Genomic DNA, 18,334 nt, shown 5'->3' on the forward strand with positions numbered 1-18,334 from the left:
CTCCTCTCAGGCCCTTCTCAATGATTCCAGCTCAGAATGTCTACAGTGCACGCATCCAGCACCACACAGTTTGATATTTTTTTAAGACTAGTCAAGTGCAGTAGTGAGAAGTGAAGAAAGCGAAACAAGGAATTTGATCCATAACTGACTGTGAAAAATCAGTTGCGATAACTCACTACCTTGGGACCAGCCTAACACATATTTTTGTATTCCACCTTGAAATATCATGTACCTGCTTTATATAATTTATATGATATCTTCACACTAAAACTGTAAGTTTGCAGGGGCCTTATGACTGTAGTAGCCAACTCAGTGGCCTTGCACATACGGTACAGAGTTGATCTTCAGGCAATGCTTAGAATCATAGGCCTTTTAAACAAAAGAAGAGTTAAAGCTTTTCCAGTACTGGTCTCTCATTTCGTGGGTAAGAAAATTAAGATCCTTGGATGTGAAGGGCTTTGCTCAGGGCTACACAGCTACTTAATTGCATAAAAAGAGTCAAGTACAAGTCTCCTGACTCTTTCCAAGACTTCATGCTGACTGGATCAAAGAATCAATTCCAATAACTTGTCTGACTACTACCACATCCTAGCCATTAGGATTGTAAGTTTCCACTCCTTCTAACACTTTTGTTTTCTTTTTTTTTTATTTTGTTAAACCACAACACTGCTATAAAGTGATCAGATGACCTCTACCAATTATGAAAAGCATAATTATGATCCTCAGTTACAAATAAGAGAAATAAGCTCTGGATAGCTTTAGCAAAGGGAACCCATTTAGAAAGGTAGAAGAGGGCTGGCAGAAATGAAGGGGGGCTTGAGAATGGAAGGATACACTCCATAGGGCTGGGAGGCAGACTCTGTAGGCATCAGCACAGAGCAAGTCTGAGTAGCCCAGCTGCACTATGGTGAACTGTCCTAGCGCCACATGTTCAGCATTCAAAGACCCCCACCCACGTACAAAGTGACAGATTGGTCAAGTCTAGGTACCTAGAAGACAGGGAGAGAAAAAGTCCAGACCCTTCAGCTTCTGTAATAGACAGCAGGTACCACAAGTAACATTTCCACCAAGACCACTCATGGAGGAGATTAATCATCCCAAAAGAAATTGTGTGCTATCATGAAGGGGGAATGATAGGAAGTCAAAATCTCAAATGTCTACTGCATCAGACATCTCTACTGAGATCAGAGCAAAATGTCAACTCCTCAATTCCATTTCTGCTTGGAATGATAGCGTGGAGTAGGGAGAGAGTGAGGGAATGAAGGGATGGGACAAGCAGGGAGGTTAGGCTGCCTTGGAAGGAGATCCACCATTTGCTTAAAATGGTCAGAATCATTTCATCTCCGATGAAATGCCAAAGCATACATATAATTATCACCAATTACTCCTGATTTTCACACAGGGAAACTGAGTCAGGGTGCTGGCTATAACCAAAGGGAGGTGAGAATCAGAATCCTCCCAGGAGGTATACTGGGATGCAAATGCTTACAGGCCTGTGTTGATTTCTTAGGCCCTGAGTGATCTAAATTTGATTACTATTAATAATGATAATAAAAGATTATTTTGCCTTACTACATATGCCTGCATTTTACTGGGGACATTATGTACATTATCTCACTTGTTCCTTGGGAAAAATCATATAAATCAGTATTATTTTCTGCTTTGTGGTCAGAAAACTGAGGCTCAGAGAGTACAAGTCAGAATTTGAATTTAGATCTATTTGACTTCAAAGTTTCTGTGCTTTCTGTCATGCTAACTAGAAAAACAGGGGACCCGGAGTCAGAATATTTGAATGCAAGTCACAGCTCTAGCAGTCACAGGGCTGTAGCTTTGGGTAAACCATTTTAATTTCTCTGTGCCTTGGTGGCTTCACCCAGAAAACAGGGATAACTGATAATTACTAGTTGTTCTCCCTCATAAGACTGTTAAGAGCAACACATGAGAAAGGGTCTTGAAAACTAAACCTATAAAATGCTATTCAAATAAATCTTAGTAATTATCATTATTATGATACATAAGACAACTGGAGACAAGCAAAATACAGGCTTAGCCACAGAAAATAATCCAGCCGTGTGTGGAATGCTGCTGAGGCAGAAAACGGGATGCCAGAATATAGCTTTGCTCTGACCCACTCTACCTGCACAGGAGAAGGAGGAGCAAGAAATATCTTGAAAGACTGTACCCAATAGGATCTGAGATGTAGGATATACTTTTGCAGCTGCCTTGCTATTACATAAATGAATGAAACAAAATCATTGACTTCAAAGACGATCTCATTACTCTTGATAGATTGGCTGCCTGACAACATTTTGGAACTGCTAGAGGAGGCAAAGTTACATTTATATAACTTTAAAACTGTCAGAAAAGTAGGGAGTAAAATTAAGTTTGTTCCTTTTTACAACTACAGGTAGAGGTAAATTGCATGGTTAGATGAAGGGGAAGGCATGTGACAGCTCTAATATTACAAATGAATATCTTTATGAGCGCTGAAAGTCTGTGTACAGAGAGTAATTTTTCTCCCATTTGGTAGGATTATAGAAAACTGATGCATTGCAGATCAGAGCCAAAAGAGAAAAGTGGAACAAGCAAGAGTATGATAACCACTCAATAGGAGTACAAATGCAAGAAAAGATGCATTTATTTTAATGTAAAGACATTTCTGTTTGAAGGAGATGCAAAAATGGGAACATCCAAACTGATGTTTACATAGAATTACTTCTAATTTAGACATCATGAGTCTTCCTGGTTTTCATTGGGGTTTATGAATCTTGATCATAACATGAGCATTTATCTATAAATATTGCATAGCATGCATTTAAATACATCCTCCAAACACCAAAATCTATATCTGTAGCCATTTGCCCCCTTCTCTCTAATTACAATGAAGAAATGTCTCTTTTCCTTTCAAAGACTAAAACTTACACATAGACCCAGGATCCCAAATTCTCCAACCCTGCAGAAACCTTGCCAATAAGCCCATCTTTCTCCAGCATCATCAGTCTTCAAGTTCCTCTACCATCACTCAAATATGCATAACTAAGTATCTCTCACGTGAGAGTCTGGGGAAAATATGGACCCCATGTCATCTTTCAGCTATTGTCCTTTCCCTCAAGGATCCCGTATAGCCAAGAATCTCAAAAATTAGACATTTGGCCTCAACTTCTTGACCCTTCATGTCCTCTGCAATCATTTCCAATCAGGCATCTCCCCACACTAAAAACCATCCTCGATAAAAATCATTCACAACATTTGATTGAACGGGACTTTTTTCATTCTCTGTTAGTCTCAGTGTTTCAGCAGCATCCAACACATGTGACCGTTTGCTTCTTTCTTTATCTTGGCTTTCTTAGCAGTGTACCCTGCATCTCCCAGCCACTGCCCCCAGTTTTGGCATTTTTACTTATTCCTATTGCTTTAAATTCCAAATACATGAAATAGTTTCCAAATTTCTATGTTCAACCCAGCCTCTTCTTCAAGGCTTTAGAGCTGTATACCCAACTAATACTTGATGTTTCTCCTTGATTTTTTACAGGTATCTTAAAATAGTCCAAAGTCAACTTCTGCTATCACCTCCAACCTCGTATCAGCCAGTCTTTCAATGGACCCCATCTGTATTAGTCTGTTTTCACCCTGCTGGTAAAGACATACCTGAGATTGGGTAATTTATAAAGGAAAGAGGTTTAATGGACTCACAGTTCCACATGACTGGGGAGGCCTCACAATCATGGCAGAAGATGAAGGAAGAGCAAAGCGATGTCTTACATGGTGGCAGGCAAAAAGAGTTTGAGACTTACTCAGTGTCATGAGAACAACACAGGAAAGACCCACCCCATGATTCAGTTACCTCCCACTGGGTTCCCCCCACGACATGTGGGAATTATAGGAGCTACAGTTCAAGGTGAGATTTGGGTGAGGACACAGCCAAACCATATCACCAGCTTAGCATTTAAGTTATATCATATATAACCTATTGTCCATGCCAGTGTCCTCAGAGTTGACCTTAACTCGAGAGATCCCACATCTAGTCTGTGGATCGTGTCTCCAGAATACAGCTCATTTCTCTCAACAACTGCTAACAATCAAGCTTAAGTTATTAGCATCCTTTACCTGGCCAGCTATAATGACATCCTAATTGATCTCTCACTTTCATCTCCAATCCTTTCTATACATGAGGATGCATGCTTTAAAAAAAAAAAGACAAAAAACTTGTTTTAGAGATGGTGTCTCACTCTGTCGCCTAGGCTGGAGGGCAGTGGCTATTCACAGGTGCAATCATAGTGCACTCCAGCCTCAAACTCCTGAGCTGAAGCGATCCCCTTGCCTTTGCCTCCTGAGTAACTAGGACTACAGGTGCTTGACATTGTGCCAGCCAGCAGATGTATGCTTTTAAACGTTCCTCTGATCATGCTTAATTGCACTCAGAATAAAACTTTTGCACACCAATAGGCTCTATATACTCTGGTAACTCCTACCTCTTTGTCCTTATCTTAAGCCATTCTCATCCTCTATTACTCTAATCTTCTTTCCCTTGTCCATCCAGGACATTCATATGTGTGTTCTTAGTCCTGAAATGCATTTCATCCAGCTCACTCCCACTCATCCTTTAAGCTGCAAGTCAAAATTCACATCTATAAGGAAGGCTTCTCTGAGCCTGTCCACAATCTAAATTAAAACACCCATTATATTTTTCTGTTGTACCCTTCACATCTCCTCCATAGCATGCACCACTGTTTGCCACCCTGTGTTAGCGCAAATGTTCATTTATGTCTCTCTTCCCTTGCCTCTTTGTTCTATATGGGCAGAAATTGCATTGTGCTCATCACTGTATCTTCACTGCCAGTACAGAACACCAGACGGTGTTGCACAAGAATTTTCTGAACCAACAAATGTAGCAAGGTTGATTTTCCCATGGACTTTTTTCCTTAAAATATAGTTAACACTATAGGTGGGATACCTGAGTTCTAGCTGCTTTCTAAGGATTTAGGAAAATGTTGAAGTCCTGGAAGAAAAATGATTGATTCAAAAGTATTATAATAAGAATAGCAATTAATACTTATCACATTATTATACTAAGAAGAATAGTAATTAATACTATTCTTATTATACGTGTAATTGAGAAATGTGCTCAATTACCTTTCTACAAAACACAATAATGTGTATTAGGTGACTACAGTTTCATTCGACTCTTACATCATTACACACAGATTATACAGTCATGTGTCACTTGATGGGAATACGTTCTAAGAAATGTACATTAGGTGATTTCATCATTGCACAAATATCACAGAGTGTATTTATACCAACTTAGATGGTATGGCCTAGCACACACCTAGGCTATATGGTATAGCCTTTGTTGCTAGGCTACAAACCTGTACAGCAAGTTACTGTACTGAATACTGTAGGCAATTGTAATACAAAGGTAAGTACTTGTGTATCTAAGCATATCAAAACAAAGAAAACATACAGTAAAAATATGGTATACAAGATTTAAAAAAATGGTACTCCTATATGGTGCACTTAACATAAATGGAGCTTGCAGGGCTGGAAGTTGCTCTGGGTGGGTCAGTGAGTGAGTGGTGAGTGAATGTGAAGGTCTAGGACATTACTGTACACTACAGTAGACTTTATAAACACTGTATAATTATGCTGCACTAAATTTATCTTTGAAATTTTTTCTTTCTCCAGTAATAAGTTAACCTTAGCTTACTATAACTGTTTATAAACTTTAAGCTGTTATAAACGTTAAATTTTAAAAACTCTTTTGGAATAATCCTTAGCTTAAAACACAAGTACATTCTACAGCTGTACAAAAGTGTTTTCTTTTTTTAGATCTTTATCCTATAAACTTTTTTCTATTAATTTTTTTTTTACCTTTTAAACTTTTTTGTTAAAAACTAAGACAAACACACATTAAGCTAGGCCTACACAGGGTCAAGATTATCAATATTACTGTCTTCCACCTCTGCATCTTGTCCCATTGGAAGGTCTTCAGGAGCAATAACATGCATGGAGCTCTCATGTCCCATGATTTCAATGCCTTCTTCTGGAATACTTTTTGAAGGACCTGAGATCCTCTCTAATCCAGCATCTTTACCAGCAACACCTCTTCCTCATGTCCACAGACAGCTGTACCAAGGGTAGAGAGCTACCCTGGTCTTTGGCTATCAGTGTGTGTAAATTTGTCCCAAAGGTTACAACATGCAAATCCCAGAGAGAAGCAATCTGAGATAGCCCTGCCTTCAGCATGCTTGGGAGAATAAATATCACGTGATTAAGATTAACATAGGTCTGCTAGACTGAGAAATTATGTTTGGTTTTTTAATTTTGGTTGTCGTTGTTGTTTTTGAGAGGGAGTCTTGCTCTGTCACCCAGGTTGGAGTGTTGGAGTGCAGTGGCGCAATCTTGGCTCACTGCAACCTCTGCCTCCCGGGTTCAAGGGATTCTACTGCCTCAGTTTCCCGAGTAGCTGTGATTACAGGTGCCCACCACCATGCCTAGCTAATTTTTGTATTTCAGCAGAGATAGGGTTTCAGTATCTAGGTCAAGTTGGTCTCGAACTCCTGACCCCAAATGATCTGCCCACCTCGGCCTCTTTAAGTGCTGGGATTACAGGCATGAGCCACCACACCCAGCTGAGAAATTATGTCTTAATCATATTTTAAAATGAATATCACTCCTAAAATTATTTTATTAATATATCCTTTTACTGATTGTAACTTCAGCATTTCATGCAATGATCCAAAATAATACTAAATTACTAGTATCACCTTTTCAGAATTTTTTGGAAGATTAAAAAATTAAAATAGAATTATTCTTTTATACAAAGCTGACAAATATTTTGCTGCCTTGGAGTACACTAGGTATAAAGAAGAAAAGAAAATACAAATTTAAATATTCTCTTTAAAAAACCTTCCATAAACCATTGGAAATACTACTTCAAACATAGGTATTTTCTATGTAATATAAGCTTTGATATTCCTTATCTTCAAAATTATTTACATAAAAAAACACATGCATAATTATAATTTGCATTATTTTCTGCTGACCTAGCAGAAAGGTACCAAAAGTTAATTCTCTGAAATCAAACCTACTTATAATCTCATTAAATATGCACAATGAGTGGGTAGTTAGGGTGACATCATTTGTAGTTTTCTAAGCTCCAAAATAACTTTTTAACGATGACTTTTGTAGCTTGTAATAACCATATAAACTCAAGCGATGGTTCACGATCTATTTACTGACATCATTACTCTTCATTCAGTTATTTTACTGCCCCCACAGGGTTACATAAACTTGCTCTGTGCCCATCTCTACCACCCATCAGCAAGCAGAGTCGAGCTGGTCAGCCAGCCGAGCAAAAAATGCACGAGGCTTCTCTGCTGTTACACCAAAATGTCAGCTTTGCTGCCTGCCTCTTGCTTATGGATAAATCATCAACCCAGAAAACCTGCATGTCCAGCACCCATTGGATCTCTACCCCTAAGTGACCCATATTCAGGGCCTGCCAAAGCCTGCCAATTAATGATCCAATGGAGGAACACATTAACTACCCGATTCTCTGGGTTTCTGTGCTCTATTCCCATGGCAAGTTAGGGTATCAAAATCCAATGTCCCTGAACTATACTAACCTACTTACTGAATTGCAATTTAATATAATGGGAATTTGCCATTTCAATATATGGGCTAGATTGTTTTCAAAACTGTAGCTGATATAATGTCTACTATGTTTCTCAGAGACAATTTAACAAATTTCTCCTTGATGTAAGCATTGAGAAGTTTGTCCTTTTTAAGCAAATGGATACAATTTTGTATTAGCCAAGGAGGGCTATATATTTATAACTTGTTATATTTGCTTTTTCTTTAGCAGTTAGGAGTCAAAGAACTAAATTTACTATTTAATTCCCATGACTAGCTCACTGAGAGTTCCTGGCATAATTATGTTCCCCTTCTTTCTAAATCAGTTTTTCCAACTTCTCTTCCCTACCACAGTAGTAGAATACAGTACAGGCTCATCGGTGATACTGATTCACTATAACCATAGGGCACTGACCAAGAAGTGACTAAAAGGCTCACCAAAAAGGTCCTTCTGTTGAGCAAAGATGTCACCTTGAGAGAACAGAGGATAGATTCTCATCAGTAACTGGTTCAATTTGAAAGTGAGGATTCAAAGCTGGGTTCTCACCCTAGATTATCCTGAGCACCCGCATTCCACTCATTCCTTTGTCCCCTCTCTCACCTCATGTGAGTTCAGAATCATTGATCTAAATCAGGGGTTGGTAAACTCCTGTAAAGAGCAAGGTAATAAATATTTTAGGCTTTGCGAGTCTTATGGTCTGTGTCACAGCTACTAAACTTCACCACCATAGCATGGAAGCAACCATAGACAACATGTGAACAAATGAATATAACCATTTTCCAATAAAACTTTATTTGTAAAAGCATGTTGGGGGTTGAACTGGGCCACGGGTTGTAGTTTACTGATCCCTCATCTAAATGATCTCTAATACTGGTTTTTAATCTTTATTTTAATGTGTTGGTTTATGTTCAGTATGGCAACCTACTTCAAAATATTTTACTTGAATAGAAGAGTACATTATAAATAAAGAATGGAACAAAATTAAAGGACTCTATATTATAAGTAGCCTAGATACTGTTTATTAAAGTCCTGGTACTGAAAATTGGCAATGAGTCTGTGCTCTTCAGAAATTTACACTCTGATGTGGGAGAAATGACAACTTTACAAATAAGTATAACAGAAGTGCTGAACAAGAGCTGCAAACAATGTCCTGTGGGAGTTCACAAGAGAGGGGTTCTTCAAACCCCAGGAATAGGAAGATATCCTGGTAGAAATGATACTGGACCCAGGAGGGATTTCACTAGGCAGAGGTGAAGGGTGAGAACATTTCAAACTGAGAGTGGTGTGGTGAGATGAAGTAGCCTGGGGTGTACAGAGATATCCCTGTTTGGCTGTAATACAGGGTAAGCATAGAAGACAGTTGAGAGGTCACAATGATAAGATTCATCAAGGAAGCAAGGTTAAGAAGTTTGGGATTTTTAGTAGGCAGTAGAGAACCATGGAAGGCTTTGGAGGAGAGAAAGAATTGTATCTTAATCTTTATTGAGAATCGAGAAAATTAATCTGCCAGCAGCAAATAGGAAAGAGTGAAAAGTGACCACATAACCTTTAGAAGAAATGATGTTCAAGGTAGTAGAAGCAGGGAGGGAGAGGTGTATGTGTCTTCTCTGGGGCATATACAAATCACGTGTAGGGCTTTTTCAAATTGCACAGCCTGATCCCAAAGATTTTAATACGGCTCCTATTGGAAATGCCCCTCCCACACCACTCATTACTGGTAATTGAGAATCATTCCTTTTGCAAACCATTGTTACAGTGTGCTGTGTGCCTCAAGAGTGTTGGGGTAAAAAATAAAAGTTGAAAAAATCTAAGAAGAAAGCTGTTGCAAAAACTCAGGCAAGATGTAAAAAGGAGGTAAAATATGGTGAAAACAATGGGAATAAAAATGAGGGTTGAAGAGCCTTTGCTCAAACAGGACTTGCCTTATGCTTCCACTCTGAAGTATCTGGGAGCTAGTGCAGAATCAACAGAAATGGTAATGTCCGGAGGAGCACAGGCAGGGGAAAAGGGGAGTTCAGGGATACGTATGCAGAGTCTGAAGTGTTAAGCATATTATGCAGATAAAAAGCAAACAAAAGGTTGAGCTTGTGAATCTGAAGCTTAAAGGATTTGGGGCTGGAGGTAGAGGTGCGGCCATTGCCCAAAGGGAGGTGATAATCATAGCCATCGCTCTGGATCAGGTTGCCAAGAGACAGCACGCTTAGAGAGAAGCAAGTGCTTGAGGATCACCCATATTCTGGTGGCACAAGAAAAGAGAGAGAGCCATGAAGGAGCAGTCAGAGAAGGAGGTAGGGAAAATACACTGTTCCAGAAGCCCAGAGTCAGGTTAAATGTGGGCAACAGAAATAAGTTGGTCAAAAAAACAAGGACTGAGAAATAGGCCCTTGGACTGAGCAACGGTGTCACTCTCCACCTCCAGGAGAGCAGCAGAGGGGTTATAGCAGAACACAGGCTGCAAGGGATGAAGACATGAGCTGGGTGAGGAATTGCAAGTAGCAACTGTAAATCCTCTTGAGAAATTTGGGAGTAGTTTGTTCCTGGGATACTATAAATAACAGGAATGCAGGAAGCAAGGAAGTCGTAAGATGAAAGGGACATCTTAGTAATAGGAGAGCAGTTTGCAGTGAACAATGTTTGGGATTAACTAGCTCCAAGATTACAATCAGCCCATAGTGTGACGTGCAGGCCTTGAGATGCTCACCCCACAAAGAATGGAGGGTTCTGGTTTTTGATAGTGGGACAGCTGAACGGTGGTCACTATTGCCGTCATCAAAAGTAGTTAAGAGAGCCCCCAAGTACAAGTTGCATGGTAGGGCACTACGTAAAGTCTTGAAGCAAATGAGGCTTATGTTGCAAAGAAGCTATGAATCTCAGAGAGAAAACACAAACTTTGACATGCACATTAAAAAAGAGGCAGTTGAGAATACACTGAGCTAATTGAAATAGTGACTACATATTATGGGCAAATGATGGAGACCATTCATTCTATGAGACAGAATGAGAAGACAAAGTTATAATTGGTACATAATTAGCAGTGTTGTTGGGGGAGGCTCTCATCCCTTCAGGGAGTCCAGAGAGTGTCATAACTGACAGCCACCCTCCAATTAACCACAAGGTTTCACAGACCAGCTTATATCAGGAATTGTGTCAGATTTCTGGGTGTCCCAAATATCCCTCCTGAATTCTCTTCCAGCTGATTCAGCTTCCTACTAATTTCCTCATCTACAAGCTTAAGATTTCAACCTTAAAATACTAACAAAAATATTTTACAAATGGTCTCCACCATTTGCCTATAGTATGTAGTAACTATTTCAATTAGCTTAGTATATTCTCAAATGTAGAAAGGTATCATCAACCACCACCCATACACTTCTTCTTCCAACTCTTTCTGCATGAGGTCCTTGTACTTTTGTATCCCTGTACTTTTGTGATTTTCTGTGATCAGAGCCCAGTCTGACAGTATAATCAGCGTCAACATAAACATAAGGGAGAGGAACATTTCTAAAATGTATTCATCCTCAGATGCCACTTGTTCAAAAGCCCCTGGTCCTTGAAGTACTTGAGAAACGGAATGTTTGGGACCCTGGGAATTCTGTGCCTCAGATAAGAGAACTGTCATCATTTTTTCAGGGAGAGAGAAAGAAACAGCCACCATTTCTTACAGCATGTGAACAATATCTTGTGTTGTGATGATGGCAAAAGCCAAAAGTGCTTTTTCAGACTTTATCACCGTGTCTGCAAAGCTGAGCTGGGCAGAATTTAACAGCCCAGGCAATCTTGGCTGCTGGCCTGACTTTCCAGAGTTCACTTTTCGCCTGTTGAAAAGGCTTCTCTTCATTATTTTTGGATTGAGCCTCATAGACAGGGACTTTGCTAGATCTCCCCATCCCAGCAGGCTCACACCTGGGGGATGTTATTGTGCCCCCTACAGCTGGGTTAGAGTCAGTTGCATGACAGGGCAGACAAGCTTGGGTGATGTGTTAAGGTATTTCAAATAGTCATGTAACACATCGTAGCCCTTCTGTCATAAGAGGAGACCTTTACGATTCCTCTGCTCCAAAACATTTCCTCTGGCACTGCCATCCCTATTCTGATCCAAACCATCCATTCTAGGCCAGGCCATTGAGAAACTTCCAACTCATGCTCCTAACAACATAGCTACAATGGAGACCCATTTCAGTGAGATTCTGTCCTTCTTCTGAATAAAACTAGCACTAAACTCAACAGCTTATGACTTTGTCTTTACTGGATACCAGCCATATATCCTTGATGGTCCTACTGGGAGGGCCAGCAGTCTTATATGTGGCCTGTCATGGGGCTCTTTATATTCTTTGGCAGGAGTGGATAAAGTAGTAATAGAGTGACCACACAGCAACCACTGGGAGACCACCCAGCAAGTAGCTTAGGAGAACAGCTCATCCACAGAGAGCCTCTCAGGCTCCTGGTACACTTTCCCATCCCATGTGAAGTCATGAGAGAGGCTGGGAGACATTTTCAATTGCAGAATCATTAGCAAATGATCCACATACAGCCTTGTCTCTTGCCTTCTTTTGATCCTCCCTGAGCTGGTCTTGGTACTGAAATAAGGCAGAAGCTGAGGCCCAATCCACCACTCCAGTATCTCTAGAAGCCATCATTTCAAGGGAAAATTTTAAGCTTCTGCAGAGCAAAAAATAGCATAATTTCAGAAAAAAGCAAACAACAGATTGTCATCCATATTTGCTGAAAATATTTTCCCCAAAGAGTTAATATTTATATTACATAAAAACTCATATAAAATGATAAGAAAAAATGTCTAACTACTGCCACTTATCAGCAATTCAACTTTGGGTATGAAAGTTAATTTCTTCGACACCCAGTCTCCTCATCTATAAGATGCAGGTAGGAGTACCCACCTTCTGAGGTTCTATGTAGATTAAGTGAGAAGATGCATTTCAAGTGCCAAGAGCAGGGTCTGAGCTCTCTTCTCTTCTTTGCTCCTCAAGTACTCCAACACCAAAATGGGGAAAGGCCAGAACAAACAATGTTATGTTGGAGGGAATACAATTAGGAAACAAATATGAGGACATAGTCAACCTTCCTAGCTATCCAAGAATTGCAAATTGTAGGACACCTTACATCTATTATTTTACAGGACAAATTAAAAATAATGACATTGCATCACCATTGTCGAAGAGGACTGTGCATCTATCCATTCACTAACAAGGCTGCTACAAACCAGAACAACCTTTTTGGAAAGCCATTTGGCAATACTCTTAAAGACATAAAATGTTCATATCCTCTCACCAGTTATTCCTATCCAAGAAATGTCTTCTAAGGAAATAGCTGAAAGATGAGCAAAACTACTAGCACAAAGATTCTTGTTGCTACAAGATTCATTATAGTGAAAAGATCCAGAAAGAACTTAGTGTCCAATATCAGGTAAACAAGTAATTTAATTACATAAGGGAAAAAAGCAGAGAATGTAAAATTGTGCCTGTATTTAGTTGCATCATATGTGTGCATGTAAAACAAGGAGTAGATAAGAACATGAGCAAATTTTAAAGGACTGTTAGGATCCGAGAAATGATTGTATTAGAGTAATTTTTGCTTGACTTTGATTTCTCATATTGTTGCTGCAATATTGTTTGTACAATAAGTAATTCTTTTAAAAAGTAACTTAATCCTCTTTCCACAGCTTTCACTATAACTAGGACCGCTTCACCCCTTGGCTAGATCAGGTGCTCATTTCCTGATGGATCTCCTTTCATTGTGCTTCTCCTCCTACAATCGACAGGGACTTCCTCATTTGTCCCAGACACTGTGCCTTTAATTAATTTTTGTAAGGCACTTTAAATACATTCCAGGTATGTTAAATACATTTTTGTCATATGTAATTCTCACAACCACTCATGAGGAAGGTATGACAGTCATCTAGCAGAACAATCCATACCAATGGATTGAGCTAGCTATCCTCCCAGGGGGCCAGCACATGAACCAGACACCCTAATTATCCACAGCCAGCTGAGACCATACATACTGGGGCTTTTTCTGTGAGCTTCTTGGCCATGAGAGATGCAGAGAAGCACACAATGTGTCCAAGCAGACATTAGCTCTGCTATGTCAATATCCAGAGAATATTTAGCCCTACAGTAAGCAGATGAGGAACTGACGCTTAATCCCCCAGCCTAAAGTTTGGGTGTCATTTGTGCTCTAGAATCTGAAGTACAACCTACATTTATCCAACTTCAGTTTGAATATAGTTAGCTTTTAACTAGAAGTGACAATAAAGTGTTTATCTTCTCATTTCTATAAAAACAAGATGGAAATCTACCACCATAAGGCCCACTCCAGGGAGCTAAAGGCAGAATAGTTGTTACAGATTATTCTCCATTGAATTCCTTTTACTCCACAATCTACAAAGTCCAACCAAAAGGAAAATGACAGATAATTTTCAACACACTACTGAGTATAGTGCAGGTATTTAATGAATATTCACTGACAGAATTAACGATCTGCTCAAAACTCAGGCAAGATTGTAAAGTCAGTTTTCAAAGCCCCCAGGCTCTCTGCTCCACTTTCTTTGCCCACCTTTTCCTATCATTTCTACTCCACCACTCAACTCTTACTATTATTCTGCATGCCCTCTCTTCCACCCATAAGAATCTACTTTTACAAAACGCTATGTTAAACATCCAACTATTCATATGGAAATTTTTTGAGTTCATTATCACTTGTGCTGGAAAATCTCATGTCAAAGAAACAACTCCCTAACTGTGAAATGTTACATTTCTAGGTATCGGCCACTAGAGAAAACAACAACTAGAGAGAGGCGGCTGTCAATGAATTCTTTAAATGATAGTTGAAAGAAGTGTACTAGTTCATTTAAAAAATGCATGCAAAAGCCCTATTTATTATCACAGGCATACCTTAAGTCACTCTCACTCTCTCCAAATCATAAATATATATATTATCCAACTATACTTGGGTATCTTCAATATGCTTTATGGGCTCTATTTTTTTATTCTTGTGTGTATGTTCATTCTCTCTCTTTTTTCTTCTTTTATTCTTTTTGAGGCAAGGTCTCACTCTGCCACCAAGGCTGGAGTACAGTGGTGCGATCTCCACTCACTGCAACCTCAGTCTCCCAGTTTCAAGGGATCCTCCCATCTCAGCCTTCCAAGTAGCTGGGGCTACAGACACAGACCACCACACCTGGCTATGTTTTAAAATATTTTGTAGAAATAGGGTCTCGCTATGTCACTCAGGCTAGTCTTGATCTCCTGGGTTCAAGTGATCCACCTGCCTCGGCCTCCTGAAGTGCTGAGGTTAAAGGCATAAGCCACTGTGCCTAGCCTGTATGTTCATTCTTAAATTTAAAGAAATGGACACACCAAGAAGCTTTTCTATTATGAAGTACAGATAAATAAAACTAATAGATAAATAAAAACTGCCCTGAAATTAGTTTCTTTAAATCCCTTAAATTTAAAGTAATTAATACACTAGGAAGCTTTTCTACTATAAGGTACAGATAAATAAAACTGATAGACAAGTTTGAACTGCCCTGATTACATAATATCTATGAAGGGTAATTACCTCTATGCAAAACAGGTTAATGCAACAGCTGAAAACAGCATTAAGATATAAAAAAGGGCATTTGCCAAAGTCCTTAAGGTCACCAGATTGATTAAACTTGACATCTGTCTAACTTCATAGGGCTGATCTAAGGAATTTGGCTCTGCTCTTCTTATCCATTGTTGCTTCAGTTGAACCTTGTTAACAGCTTTATTAGCGTCAGACTAGATAAGAGGGATCAGCCTTTCCACCTTCATCCTCAGGGTTTCCTGGTATGTAGATTCAGAGAATGAAAAAAACCAACCACTTTTAGAATTTGCTCTCTCTGAAAAGAAAAATTATTATTGAAACTATTCTTGGATTTCAACTGGAAATATTCATTTTATTTGACCAGGAGGTTAGCCAACTGCAAGGAACAAAATGTATTTTCTGATTAAAGAGTTTTACCTGACTGGGATGACATTCACATTTCTTGCAGAGGATGGACTAGTCAGGGACTCCAGTTGTGTTTCAGTGATCTTGAGAGGACAGTCTGCTTAACAGGCTGGGCAGTAATTGACGATCATGTTACACTGGCAGAACAATCCATACCAATGGATTGAGCTAGCTGTCTTCCCAGTGGGGCAGCACACGAAGCAGACACCCTAATTATCCACAGCCAGCTGAAGCCATACATGCTGGGGCTTTTCCTGTGGGCTTCTTGGCCATGAGAGATGCAGAGAAGCACACAATGTGTCCAAGCAGATATTAGCCCTGCAATGTCAATATCCAAAGAACATTTAGCCCCACAGTAAGCAAAGTGTTAGTCTAGTAGCCCTAGAATCCACACTGAGAAACCCTCCCTCAGCTTCCTCAGACCCTTGACTTTGGAAGTGAATCCTGGAATAATGAATCATGACTAGGATCAACTTAAATACTAAAATCAAAAATCATTGCCAGAAATTCTATGTTAAATTTATTAGCATATACTACCAGTATTTCTCTCCTTTCTCTTTCTCAATCTTTCTCTCTATTAATATTTTCCTCTCTCTTTTGGAATCAAAGACTTTGAACTATTATACATGTAAATGATATGGAAGTCAGGTTAATAGATAATCACGTGTTGATCTTGAAAGATAAAAGGAGAATCCTATTTTCTCACATAAAATTGCAGTTATATTCAGATATTTTCATACAATGAACCTGAAGGAGGCTAAATCTTACAGGGTACAATTTCTCAAATCCTCAAGACCAGGAAAATCTAATAAGTAATTTGAATTTCCTTGCATGTGAACAAAGACTTCTTGAGAGCCTGCTCAGGGTCCATTGGGTCTGGTCGCTGTTTTCTCCTCCAGCCTCACCACTCCCTTCACCTCCCCAGGCTTGGATTCCAGGCTCTGCTATGCCTGCTGAATGCCCTAGGTCAACCTGCTTAGAGACAGGTGCAGGGTGGTAAGATGGTAAGCACTGACACAGCCTTGCTCTTCTTTGGCTGGCGATTGCTCATCCACCCTTCGAAAGCCCTTCTTCCAGGAAGCCGGCTCTGACCTCTTGTGCATTCCACCTGTGAATACCCTATGATAGCATTGTCATGTTCATGGTAGTAGTAAGGCTAAATTTTTTGTCCACCCACCAGATTATGTCTAAAAAGTCTTTCTATTAAAAGCACTAAGCCCCATACCTGGCCTATGCTAAGAACACAGTATCTGTTAAATGACGATGGATGGATGGATGGATGGATGGATGGATGGATGTATGGATGGACAAATGAATGAATAAATGAACACTAACTTTTTTGCCTATGACATTTTCCCCCTATTCCTTTATCCAGTTATTAAAACTCTTCTTATTTCATCCATGGCAGGTAATGAATATACAAAAAAAAAAATCATTAAAACTATGTAAGCATAAAGTTTTAACATTCGATTGTGCTGATGGCTACACAGGTCTGTGAATTTACTAAAATTTACTGAATTATACTAGTGAATTTTATAGCATGTAAATTATACCTCATTACAGCTGTTACAAAACTGAATAGAAAATAGAATGTTTATATTACAGACTGGTCCAAACTGAGAGCACTTCAGAAGTGAAAAATGGTTTAGAAAGTGGTGTGATAGGTGAGAGAAATGATGATGCAAATTGCTTATTGAATTTTTGTTGTTATTGTTAGTGAAATTGTTTTCACCTGGACCTGGACAAGACATTGCTAGGAACTTTGCAGTAAATGTATTCAAAGAGAAGATGAGAGTTCACATAATGAAACTGGCCTATTTCCAAATTGGTGGAAGAGACTCACCTAATTTCAGAGTTTCATTCATGGTTTGAAAAAAACAACAATTTTTTTAATCTCACTTTTATTGAATTAGTTAATTAGGTTCAAATTAAGTAATTCAGCTCTAAAAAACTGTCAACAGCAAATTAAAACAATAAAATTTTACAATGAAACCTTATTGACTTAATTTTTGTAGTTTGCTCTTTCTAAGCCAATTAATGTGATATCTGTTTTTAATCAGCTTTACTGTCTCTTAATTTTCCTTAAAATTTTCTTTGGGGTTTTCCAGGTTTTGTCTGCTTGGTTGGAAATGAAGTAATTTCTCTACCTAGTGCCTAGTGTCTAAATTATGAAACAGTAGTTCTGCTTTTAAGTTTTTAATTTCTTTAAATTGAGAAAGCATATATTTTAAATAAGTTATCTTTTATAAATAATAATCAATGCTTTCATCTGTCAAAGTCATGTTGAAAATTTCTTTCCAACCTCATTCTTAATGACATCTCCACCTTTCTGATAGAATTTATTATTAAGGAGGGAAATCCCACCACAACAGTAACTTCAGACCTCTCTTCTTTGTGGAGATAGCCTGAGGTATAAATCCAACATGCAAATCATTCTTTTCATTACCTGCCTGTTAAAACATAGAATAAAAGTTAAAAGACAATGAATTCCTGTTGGAAACATCAAAGTTAAATATACTCAATAACAGACATTGAATAAAATCAAATATGAAAAAACTGAAGGCTAAGTTGTTATAAACATCAGTTGGCATGCCTTAAAATCCATGGTGGTCTAAAATCTCCGCTTTATATTTCAAAGGATCTGAATAAAGACAGTTTCACAGTTGCTCCCAAGTCTTCACATCTGAAAGAATCCTTTTACAGTTCTAA

This window comes from Rhinopithecus bieti, unplaced genomic scaffold, assembly GCF_001698545.2.
Source record: "Rhinopithecus bieti isolate Rb0 unplaced genomic scaffold, ASM169854v2 scaffold_28529, whole genome shotgun sequence".
Taxonomy (NCBI): domain Eukaryota; kingdom Metazoa; phylum Chordata; class Mammalia; order Primates; family Cercopithecidae; genus Rhinopithecus; species Rhinopithecus bieti.